This window comes from Oncorhynchus keta, chromosome 34 (assembly GCF_023373465.1).
Source record: "Oncorhynchus keta strain PuntledgeMale-10-30-2019 chromosome 34, Oket_V2, whole genome shotgun sequence".
Taxonomy (NCBI): domain Eukaryota; kingdom Metazoa; phylum Chordata; class Actinopteri; order Salmoniformes; family Salmonidae; genus Oncorhynchus; species Oncorhynchus keta.
This window is the reverse complement of record NC_068454.1, coordinates 2019503-2029373: the sequence shown is the minus strand read 5'-3', so window position 1 is coordinate 2029373 and position 9871 is coordinate 2019503. Positions and strand designations below refer to the sequence as shown.

At 53.7% G+C, this 9871-nt stretch overlaps 1 long non-coding RNA gene across 16 annotated transcripts; it reads left to right on the top strand.

Moving 5' to 3' along the window:
* Positions 1–208: 208 nt before the first annotated feature.
* LOC127914933 (uncharacterized) lies at positions 209–5078 on the top strand. 16 transcript variants are annotated; one of them, XR_008089466.1, is made up of 7 exons: positions 209–441; positions 1291–1415; positions 1715–1939; positions 2290–2764; positions 2815–2889; positions 2940–3014; positions 4292–5078. It is a non-coding gene; the product is annotated as an uncharacterized LOC127914933 (long non-coding RNA). The 16 variants fall into 16 exon arrangements; XR_008089461.1 differs by having other exon boundaries at positions 2290–3039; positions 4342–4416; positions 4517–5077; XR_008089470.1 differs by having other exon boundaries at positions 2290–3089; positions 4342–4391; positions 4592–5077.
* Positions 5079–9871: the final 4793 nt, after the last annotated feature.

The following is a 9871-nucleotide window of genomic DNA, read 5'->3' as shown; positions in this document are numbered from 1 at the left end:
TGGTTAGAGGAGGCAGGTAACCTAGTGGTTAGAGGAGGCAGGTAACCTAGTGGTTAGAGGAGGCAGGTAGCCTAGTGGTTAGAGGAGGCAGGTAACCTAGTGGTTAGAGGAGGCAGGTAACCTAGTGGTTAGAGGAGGCAGGTGGCCTAGTGGTTAGAGGAGGCAGGTGGCCAAGTGGTTAGAGGAGGCAGGTAGTCTAGTGGTTAGAGGAGGCAGGTAGCCTAGTGGTGAGAGGAGGCAGGTAGCCTAGTGGTTAGAGGAGGCAGGTAGCCTAGTGGTTAGAGGAGGCAGGTAGCCTAGTGGTTAGAGGAGGCAGGTAGCCTAGTGGTTAGAGGAGGCAGGTAGCCTAGTGGTTAGAGGAGGCAGGTAACCTAGTGGTTAGAGGAGGCAGGTAGCCTAGTGGTTAGAGGAGGCAGGTAACCTAGTGGTTAGAGGAGGCAGGTAACCTAGTGGTTAGAGGAGGCAGGTGGCCTAGTGGTTAGAGGAGGCAGGTGGTCTAGTGGTTAGAGGAGCCAGGTAGTCTAGTGGTTAGAGGAGGCAGGTGGCCTAGTGGTGAGAGGAGGCAGGTAGCCTAGTGGTTAGAGAGGCAGGTAGCCTAGTGGTTAGAGGAGGCAGGTAGCCTAGTGGTTAGAGGAGGCAGGTAACCTAGTGGTTAGAGGAGGCAGGTAGCCTAGTGGTTAGAGGAGGCAGGTAGCCAAGTGGTTAGAGGAGGCAGGTAGTCTAGTGGTTTGAGGAGGCAGGTAGCCTAGTGGTTAGAGGAGGCAGGTAACCTAGTGGTTAGAGGAGGCAGGTGGCCTAGTGGTTAGAGGAGGCAGGTAGTCTAGTGGTTAGAGGAGGCAGGTAGCCTAGTGGTTAGAGGAGGCAGGTAGCCTAGTGGTGAGAGGAGGCAGGTGGCCTAGTGGTTAGAGGAGGCAGGTAGCCTAGTGGTTAGAGGAGGCAGGTAACCTAGTGGTTAGAGGAGGCAGGTAGCCTAGTGGTTAGAGGAGGCAGGTAGCCTAGTGGTGAGAGGAGGCAGGTGGCCTAGTGGTTAGAGGAGGCAGGTAACCTAGTGGTTAGAGGAGGCAGGTAGCCTAGTGGTTAGAGGAGGCAGGTGGCCTAGTGGTTAGAGGAGGCAGGTAACCTAGTGGTTAGAGGAGGCAGGTAGCCTAGTGGTTAGAGGAGGCAGGTAACCTAGTGGTTAGAGGAGGCAGGTAGCCTAGTGGTTAGAGGAGGCAGGTGGCCTAGTGGTTAGAGGAGGCAGGTGGCCTAGTGGTGAGAGGAGGCAGGTAGCCTAGTGGTTAGAGGAGGCAGGTAGCCTAGTGGTTAGAGGAGGCAGGTAGCCTAGTGGTTAGAGGAGGCAGGTAGCCTAGTGGTTAGAGGAGGCAGGTAACCTAGTGGTTAGAGGAGGCAGGTAACCTAGTGGTTAGAGGAGGCAGGTGGCCTAGTGGTTAGAGGAGGCAGGTGGTCTAGTGGTTAGAGGAGCCAGGTAGTCTAGTGGTTAGAGGAGGCAGGTGGCCTAGTGGTGAGAGGAGGCAGGTAGCCTAGTGGTTAGAGGAGGCAGGTAGCCTAGTGGTTAGAGGAGGCAGGTAGCCTAGTGGTTAGAGGAGGCAGGTAGCCTAGTGGTTAGAGGAGGCAGGTAGCCTAGTGGTTAGAGGAGGCAGGTAGCCTAGTGGTTAGAGGAGGCAGGTAGCCTAGTGGTTGAGGAGGCAGGTAGCCTAGTGGTTAGAGGAGGCAGGTAACCTAGTGGTTAGAGGAGGCAGGTAGCCTAGTGGTTAGAGGAGGCAGGTAGCCTAGTGGTTAGAGGAGGCAGGTAGCCTAGTGGTTAGAGGAGGCAGGTAGCCTAGTGGTTAGAGGAGGCAGGTAGCCTAGTGGTTAGAGGAGGCAGGTAGCCTAGTGGTTAGAGGAGGCAGGTAGCCTAGTGGTTAGAGGAGGCAGGTAGCCTAGTGGTTAGAGGAGGCAGGTAGCCTAGTGGTGAGAGGAGGCAGGTGGCCTAGTGGTTAGAGGAGGCAGGTAACCTAGTGGTTAGAGGAGGCAGGTAGCCTAGTGGTTAGAGGAGGCAGGTAGCCTAGTGGTTAGAGGAGGCAGGTAGCCTAGTGGTTAGAGGAGGCAGGTAGCCTAGTGGTTAGAGGAGGCAGGTAACCTAGTGGTTAGAGGAGGCAGGTAGCCTAGTGGTTAGAGGAGGCAGGTGGCCTAGTGGTTAGAGGAGGCAGGTGGCCTAGTGGTGAGAGGAGGCAGGTAGCCTAGTGGTTAGAGGAGGCAGGTAGCCTAGTGGTTAGAGGAGGCAGGTAGCCTAGTGGTTAGAGGAGGCAGGTAACCTAGTGGTTAGAGGAGGCAGGTAGCCTAGTGGTTAGAGGAGGCAGGTGGCCTAGTGGTTAGAGGAGGCAGGTGGCCTAGTGGTTAGAGGAGGCAGGTAGCCTAGTGGTTAGAGGAGGCAGGTAGCCTAGTGGTTAGAGGAGGCAGGTAGCCTAGTGGTTAGAGGAGGCAGGTGGCCTAGTGGTTAGAGGAGGCAGGTAGCCTAGTGGTTAGAGGAGGCAGGTAGCCTAGTGGTTAGAGGAGGCAGGTAGCCTAGTGGTTAGAGGAGGCAGGTGGCCTAGTGGTTAGAGGAGGCAGGTAGCCTAGTGGTTAGAGGAGGCAGGTAGCCTAGTGGTTAGAGGAGACAGGTAGCCTAGTGGTTAGAGGAGGCAGGTAGCCTAGTGGTTAGAGGAGGCAGGTAGCCTAGTGGTTAGAGGAGGCAGGTAGCCTAGTGGTTAGAGGAGACAGGTAGCCTAGTGGTTAGAGGAGGCAGGTAGCCTAGTGGTTAGAGGAGGCAGGTAGCCTAGTGGTTAGAGGAGGCAGGTAGCCTAGTGGTTAGAGGAGGGAGGTAGTCTAGTGGTTAGAGGAGGCAGGTAGCCTAGTGGTTAGAGGAGGCAGGTAGTCTAGTGGTTAGAGGAGGCAGGTAGCCTAGTGGTTAGAGGAGGCAGGTAGCCTAGTGGTTAGAGGAGGCAGGTAGCCTAGTGGTTAGAGGAGGCAGGTAGTCTAGTGGTTAGAGGAGGCAGGTAGCCTGGTGGTTAGAGGAGGCAGGTAGCCTAGTGGTTAGAGGAGGCAGGTAGCCTAGTGGTTAGAGGAGGCAGGTAGCCCAGTGGTTAGAGGAGGCAGGTAGCCTAGTGGTTAGAGGAGGCAGGTAGCCTAGTGGTTAGAGGAGGCAGGTAGCCTAGTGGTTAGAGGAGGCAGGTAGCCTAGTGGTTAGAGGAGGCAGGTAGCCTAGTGGTTAGAGGAGGCAGGTAGCCTAGTGGTTAGAGGAGGCAGGTAGCCTAGTGGTTAGAGGAGGCAGGTAGCCCAGTGGTTAGAGGAGGCAGGTAACCTAGTGGTTAGAGGAGGCAGGTGGCCGGGGTGGTTAGAGGAGGCAGGTAGCCCAGTGGTTAGAGGAGGCAGGTAGCCTAGTGGTTAGAGGAGGCAGGTAGCCTAGTGGTTAGAGGAGGCAGGTAGCCTAGTGGTTAGAGGAGGCAGGTAGCCCAGTGGTTAGAGGAGGCAGGTAGCCTAGTGGTTAGAGGAGGCAGGTAGCCCAGTGGTTAGAGGAGGCAGGTAGCCTAGTGGTTAGAGGAGGCAGGTAGCCTAGTGGTTAGAGGAGGCAGGTAGCCTAGTGGTTAGAGGAGCCAGGTAGCCTAGTGGTTAGAGGAGCCAGGTAGCCTAGTGGTTAGAGGAGCCAGGTAGCCTAGTGGTTAGAGGAGGCAGGTAGCCTAGTGGTTAGAGGAGGCAGGTAGCCTAGTGGTTAGAGGAGGCAGGTAGCCTAGTGGTTAGAGGAGGCAGGTAGCCTAGTGGTTAGAGGAGGCAGGTAGCCTAGTGGTTAGAGGAGGCAGGTAGCCTAGTGGTTAGAGGAGGCAGGTAGCCTAGTGGTTAGAGGAGGCAGGTAGCCTAGTGGTTAGAGGAGGCAGGTAGCCTAGTGGTTAGAGGAGGCAGGTAGCCTAGTGGTTAGAGGAGGCAGGTAGCCTAGTGGTTAGAGGAGGCAGGTAGCCTAGTGGTTAGAGGAGGCAGGTAGCCTAGTGGTTAGAGGAGCCAGGTAGCCTAGTGGTTAGAGGAGGCAGGTAGCCTAGTGGTTAGAGGAGGCAGGTAGCCTAGTGGTTAGAGGAGGCAGGTAGCCTAGTGGTTAGAGGAGGCAGGTAGCCTAGTGGTTAGAGGAGGACAGGTAGCCTAGTGGTTAGAGGAGGCAGGTAGCCTAGTGGTTAGAGGAGGCAGGTAGCCTAGTGGTTAGAGGAGGCAGGTAGCCTAGTGGTTAGAGGAGGCAGGTAGCCTAGTGGTTAGAGGAGGCAGGTAGCCTAGTGGTTAGAGGAGGCAGGTAGCCTAGTGGTTAGAGGAGGCAGGTAGCCTAGTGGTTAGAGGAGGCAGGTAGCCTAGTGGTTAGAGGAGACAGGTAGCCTAGTGGTTAGAGGAGACAGGTAGCCTAGTGGTTAGAGGAGGCAGGTAGCCTAGTGGTTAGAGGAGGCAGGTAGCCTAGTGGTTAGAGGAGGCAGGTAGCCTAGTGGTTAGAGGAGGCAGGTAGCCTAGTGGTTAGAGGAGGCAGGTAGCCTAGTGGTTAGAGGAGACAGGTAGCCTAGTGGTTAGAGGAGGCAGGTAGCCTAGTGGTTAGAGGAGGCAGGTAGCCTAGTGGTTAGAGGAGACAGGTAGCCTAGTGGTTAGAGGAGACAGGTAGCCTAGTGGTTAGAGGAGGCAGGTAGCCTAGTGGTTAGAGGAGACAGGTAGCCTAGTGGTTAGAGGAGGCAGGTAGCCTAGTGGTTAGAGGAGGCAGGTAGCCTAGTGGTTAGAGGAGGCAGGTAGCCTAGTGGTTAGAGGAGGCAGGTAGCCTAGTGGTTAGAGGAGGCAGGTAGCCTAGTGGTTAGAGGAGGCAGGTAGCCTAGTGGTTAGAGGAGGCAGGTAGCCTAGTGGTTAGAGGAGACAGGTAGCCTAGTGGTTAGAGGAGGCAGGTAGCCTAGTGGTTAGAGGAGGCAGGTAGCCTAGTGGTTAGAGGAGGCAGGTAGCCTAGTGGTTAGAGGAGGCAGGTAGCCTAGTGGTTAGAGGAGGGAGGTAGTCTAGTGGTTAGAGGAGACAGGTAGCCTAGTGGTTAGAGGAGGCTGGTAGCCTAGTGGTTAGAGGAGGAGGTAGTCTAGTGGTTAGAGGAGGCAGGTAGCCTAGTGGTTAGAGGAGGGAGGTAGTCTAGTGGTTAGAGGAGACAGGTAGCCTAGTGGTTAGAGGAGGCAGGTAGCCTAGTGGTTAGAGGAGGCAGGTAGCCTAGTGGTTAGAGGAAGCAGGTAGCCTAGTGGTTAGAGGAGGCAGGTAGCCTGGTGGTTAGAGGAGGCAGGTAGTCTGGTGGTTAGAGGAGGCAGGTAGCCTGGTGGTTAGAGGAGGGAGGTAGCCTAGTGGTTAGAGGAGGCAGGTAGCCTAGTGGTTAGAGGAGGCAGGTAGCCCAGTGGTTAGAGGAGGCAGGTAGCCTAGTGGTTAGAGGAGGCAGGTAGCCTAGTGGTTAGAGGAGGCAGGTAGCCTAGTGGTTAGAGGAGGCAGGTAGCCTAGTGGTTAGAGGAGGCAGGTAGCCTAGTGGTTAGAGGAGGCAGGTAGCCCAGTGGTTAGAGGAGGCAGGTTGCCCGGTGGTTAGAGGAGGCAGGTAGCCCAGTGGTTCGAGGAGGCAGGTTGCCCGGTGGTTAGAGGAGGCAGGTAGCCCAGTGGTTAGAGGAGGCAGGTAGCCTAGTGGTTAGAGGAGGCAGGTAGCCTAGTGGTTAGAGGAGGCAGGTAGCCTAGTGGTTAGAGGAGGCAGGTAGCCCAGTGGTTAGAGGAGGCAGGTAGCCTAGTGGTTAGAGGAGGCAGGTAATCTAGTGGTTAGAGGAGGCAGGTAGCCCAGTGGTTAGAGGAGGCAGGTAGCCTGGTGGTTAGAGGAGGCAGGTAGCCTAGTGGTTAGAGGAGGCAGGTAGCCTAGTGGTTAGAGGAGGCAGGTCACCTAGTGGTTAGAGGAGACAGGTAGCCTGGTGGTTAGAGGAGGCTGGTAGTCTGGTGGTTAGAGGAGGCAGGTAGCCTAGTGGTTAGAGGAGGCAGGTAGCCTGGTGGTTAGAGGAGGCAGGTCACCTAGTGGTTAGAGGAGGCAGGTAGTCTGGTGGTTAGAGGAGGGAGGTAGCCTAGTGGTTAGAGGAGGCAGGTAGCCTAGTGGTTAGAGGAGGCAGGTAGCCTAGTGGTTAGAGGAGGCAGGTAGCCTAGTGGTTAGAGGAGGCAGGTAGCCTAGTGGTTCGTGGAGGCAGGTAGCCTAGTGGTTAGAGGAGGCAGGTAGCCTAGTGGTTAGAGGAGGCAGGTAGCCTAGTGGTTAGAGGAGGCAGGTAGCCCAGTGGTTAGAGGAGGCAGGTTGCCCGGTGGTTAGAGGAGGCAGGTAGCCCAGTGGTTCGAGGAGGCAGGTTGCCCGGTGGTTAGAGGAGGCAGGTAGCCCAGTGGTTAGAGGAGGCAGGTAGCCTAGTGGTTAGAGGAGGCAGGTAGCCTAGTGGTTAGAGGAGGCAGGTAGCCTAGTGGTTAGAGGAGGCAGGTAGCCTAGTGGTTAGAGGAGGCAGGTAGCCCAGTGGTTAGAGGAGGCAGGTAGCCTAGTGGTTAGAGGAGGCAGGTAATCTAGTGGTTAGAGGAGGCAGGTAGCCCAGTGGTTAGAGGAGGCAGGTAGCCTGGTGGTTAGAGGAGGCAGGTAGCCTAGTGGTTAGAGGAGGCAGGTAGCCTAGTGGTTAGAGGAGGCAGGTCACCTAGTGGTTAGAGGAGACAGGTAGCCTGGTGGTTAGAGGAGGCTGGTAGTCTGGTGGTTAGAGGAGGCAGGTAGTCTGGTGGTTAGAGGAGGCAGGTAGTCTGGTGGTTAGAGGAGGCTGGTAGTCTGGTGGTTAGAGGAGGCAGGTAGTCTGGTGGTTAGAGGAGGCAGGTAGCCTGGTGGTTAGAGGAGGCAGGTAGTCTGGGGTTAGAGGAGGCAGGTAGCCTAGTGGTTAGAGGAGGCAGGTAGCCTAGTGGTTAGAGGAGGCTGGTAGTCTGGTGGTTAGAGGAGGCAGGTAGTCTGGTGGTTAGAGGAGGCAGGTAGTCTGGTAGTTAGAGGAGGCAGGTAGTCTAGTGGTTAGAGGAGACAGGTAGCCTGGTGGTTAGAGGAGGCAGGTAGCCTAGTGGTTAGAGTGTTGACTAGTAACCGAAAGGTTGCTGGATGGAATTAATCTGAGCTGACAAGGTAAAAAATCTGTCGTTCTGTCCCTGAACAAGGCAGTTAGTTAACTGTTCCCCGTCATTGTAAATAAGAATGTGTTCTTAACTGTGTGTTCTGATGTAATAAATAGCATTTTGCAGAGTTTTTATCCAAAGTGACTTACAGTCACGAGTGCTTAGAGAGAGAGAGACAGACAGACAGACAGACAGACAGACAGACAGACAGACAGACAGACAGAGAGAGAGACAGACAGACAGACAGAGAGAGAGACAGACAGACAGACAGACAGACAGACAGACAGACAGACAGACAGACAGACAGACAGACAGGCCTATGTGATTGGTAGACATTCCAGCCTCATTTTCAGACACACACTCCTAACAGACAGACAGACGACATGACAGACAGATCTCCAAAGCTGTTGTTTCAGATTCAGTCTGACTTGGTGAATATCAGCAGGAGAGAAGGCTCCAGAAGGCCCTTATTTAAACCTTCTCTCAGACAGAGAGACAGACAGAGACAGACTGGAATATGGAGACAGTGAGCCAGACAGAGAGTGAGAAAGAGACAGTGTGTGAGAGATAGTGTGAGTGTGGAGTGAGACAGTGTGTGTGTGAGTGAGAGAGATCATGGGAGAGAGACAGTATATGACCAGAGAGAGGGTTGAGAGAGAGATAGAGAGAGACAGGAGAGAGAGAGACACAGGCCTATGTGATTGGTAGAATTCCATGCCTCATTTTCAACACTCCTAAATTACACCATCGACATGACAAACGATCTCCAAAGCTGTTGTTTCAGATTCAGTCTGACTTGGTGAATATCAGCAGGACTTCTGGCTCCAGAAGGCCCTTATTTAAACCTTCTCTCAGCCGCAGGCTTGACCATTCAGTACAGGCACTGGAATATGGAGACATGGTAGATGTGGTGTGTGTGTGTGTGTGTGTGTGTGTGTGTGTGTGTGTGTGTGTGTGTGTGTGTGTGTGTGTGTGTGTGTGTGTGTGTGTGAGGACCATGGAACAGTGTGTCGATATGACCTTAAGGGTTGTTCTTAGAAACGTAGAACGCGGAGTGCCTGGACACAGGACCTTAGCCGTGGTAGATTGACCTTAGCCGTGGTAGATTGACCTTAGCCGTGGTAGATTGGCCTTAGCCGTGGTAGATTGACCTTAGCCGTGGTAGATTGACCTTAGCCGTGGTAGATTGGCCTTAGCCGTGGTAGATTGGCCTTAGCCGTGGTAGATTGACCTTAGCCGTGGTAGATTGACCTTAGCCGTGGTAGATTGACCTTAGCCGTGGTAGATTGGCCTTAGCCGTGGTAGATTGGCCTTAGCCGTGGTAGATTGGCCTTAGCCGTGGTAGATTGACCTTAGCCGTGGTAGATTGACCTTAGCCGTGGTAGATTGACCTTAGCCGTGGTAGATTGGCCTTAGCCGTGGTAGATTGACCTTAGCCGTGGTAGATTGGCCTTAGCCGTGGTAGATTGACCTTAGCCGTGGTAGATTGACCTTAGCCGTGGTAGATTGACCTTAGCCGTGGTAGATTGACCTTAGCCGTGGTAGATTGACCTTAGCCGTGGTAGATTGACCTTAGCCGTGGTAGATTGACCTTAGCCGTGGTAGATTGACCTTAGCCGTGGTAGATTGGCCTTAGCCGTGGTAGATTGACCTTAGCCGTGGTAGATTGGCCTTAGCCGTGGTAGATTGACCTTAGCCGTGGTAGATTGACCTTAGCCGTGGTAGATTGACCTTAGCCGTGGTAGATTGGCCTTAGCCGTGGTAGATTGACCTTAGCCGTGGTAGATTGACCTTAGCCGTGGTAGATTGACCTTAGCCGTGGTAGATTGACCTTAGCCGTGGTAGATTGACCTTAGCCGTGGTAGATTGACCTTAGCCGTGGTAGATTGGCCATATACCACAAACCCCGGAGGTGCCTTATTGCAGAAACAGGTTACCAATGTAATTAGAATAGTAAAAAAAAAAAACACGTTTTGTTATACCTGTGTTATACGGTCTGATATACCATGGCTGTCAGCCAATCAGTATTCAGGGCTCGAACAACTCAGTTAATAATACACACACACACAGAGACACACACAGAGACACACAGAGACACACACAGAGAAACACACAGAGACACACACAGACACACACAGAGAAACACACAGAGACACACACAGAGACACACACATACACAGAGACACAAACTTAATCTTCACAGCCCGGATTCCTGATCTTCCCTTCGATACCATTTCAAGATAAAAATCTGTTCATTTCTCTGCCATGAAAGAATCAAACGTTAGCCACTAATGTTAGCAGAACAATAACACTGTATCTGTAGGAAACCACCGGAACCAACGGAACCAACGGAACCACCAGAACCAACAGAACCAACAGAACCAACGGAACCAACAGAACCAACAGAACCAACAGAACCAACGGAACCAACGGAACCAACGGAACCAACGAAACCACCAGAACCACCGGAACCAACGGAACCAACCAAATCAGAATGCTTCCATTGAGAGAATCAAACGTTATCACAGGAAACCAGAACGGAACCACCAACGGAACCAACGGAACCACCGGAACCAACCAAATCAGAATGCTTCCATTGAGAGAATCAAACGTTATCACAGGAAACCAACGGAACCACCGGAACCAACAGAACCAACAGAACCACCGGAACCAACAGAACCAACAGAACCACCGGAACCAAAACCAAAGAATGCTTCCATTG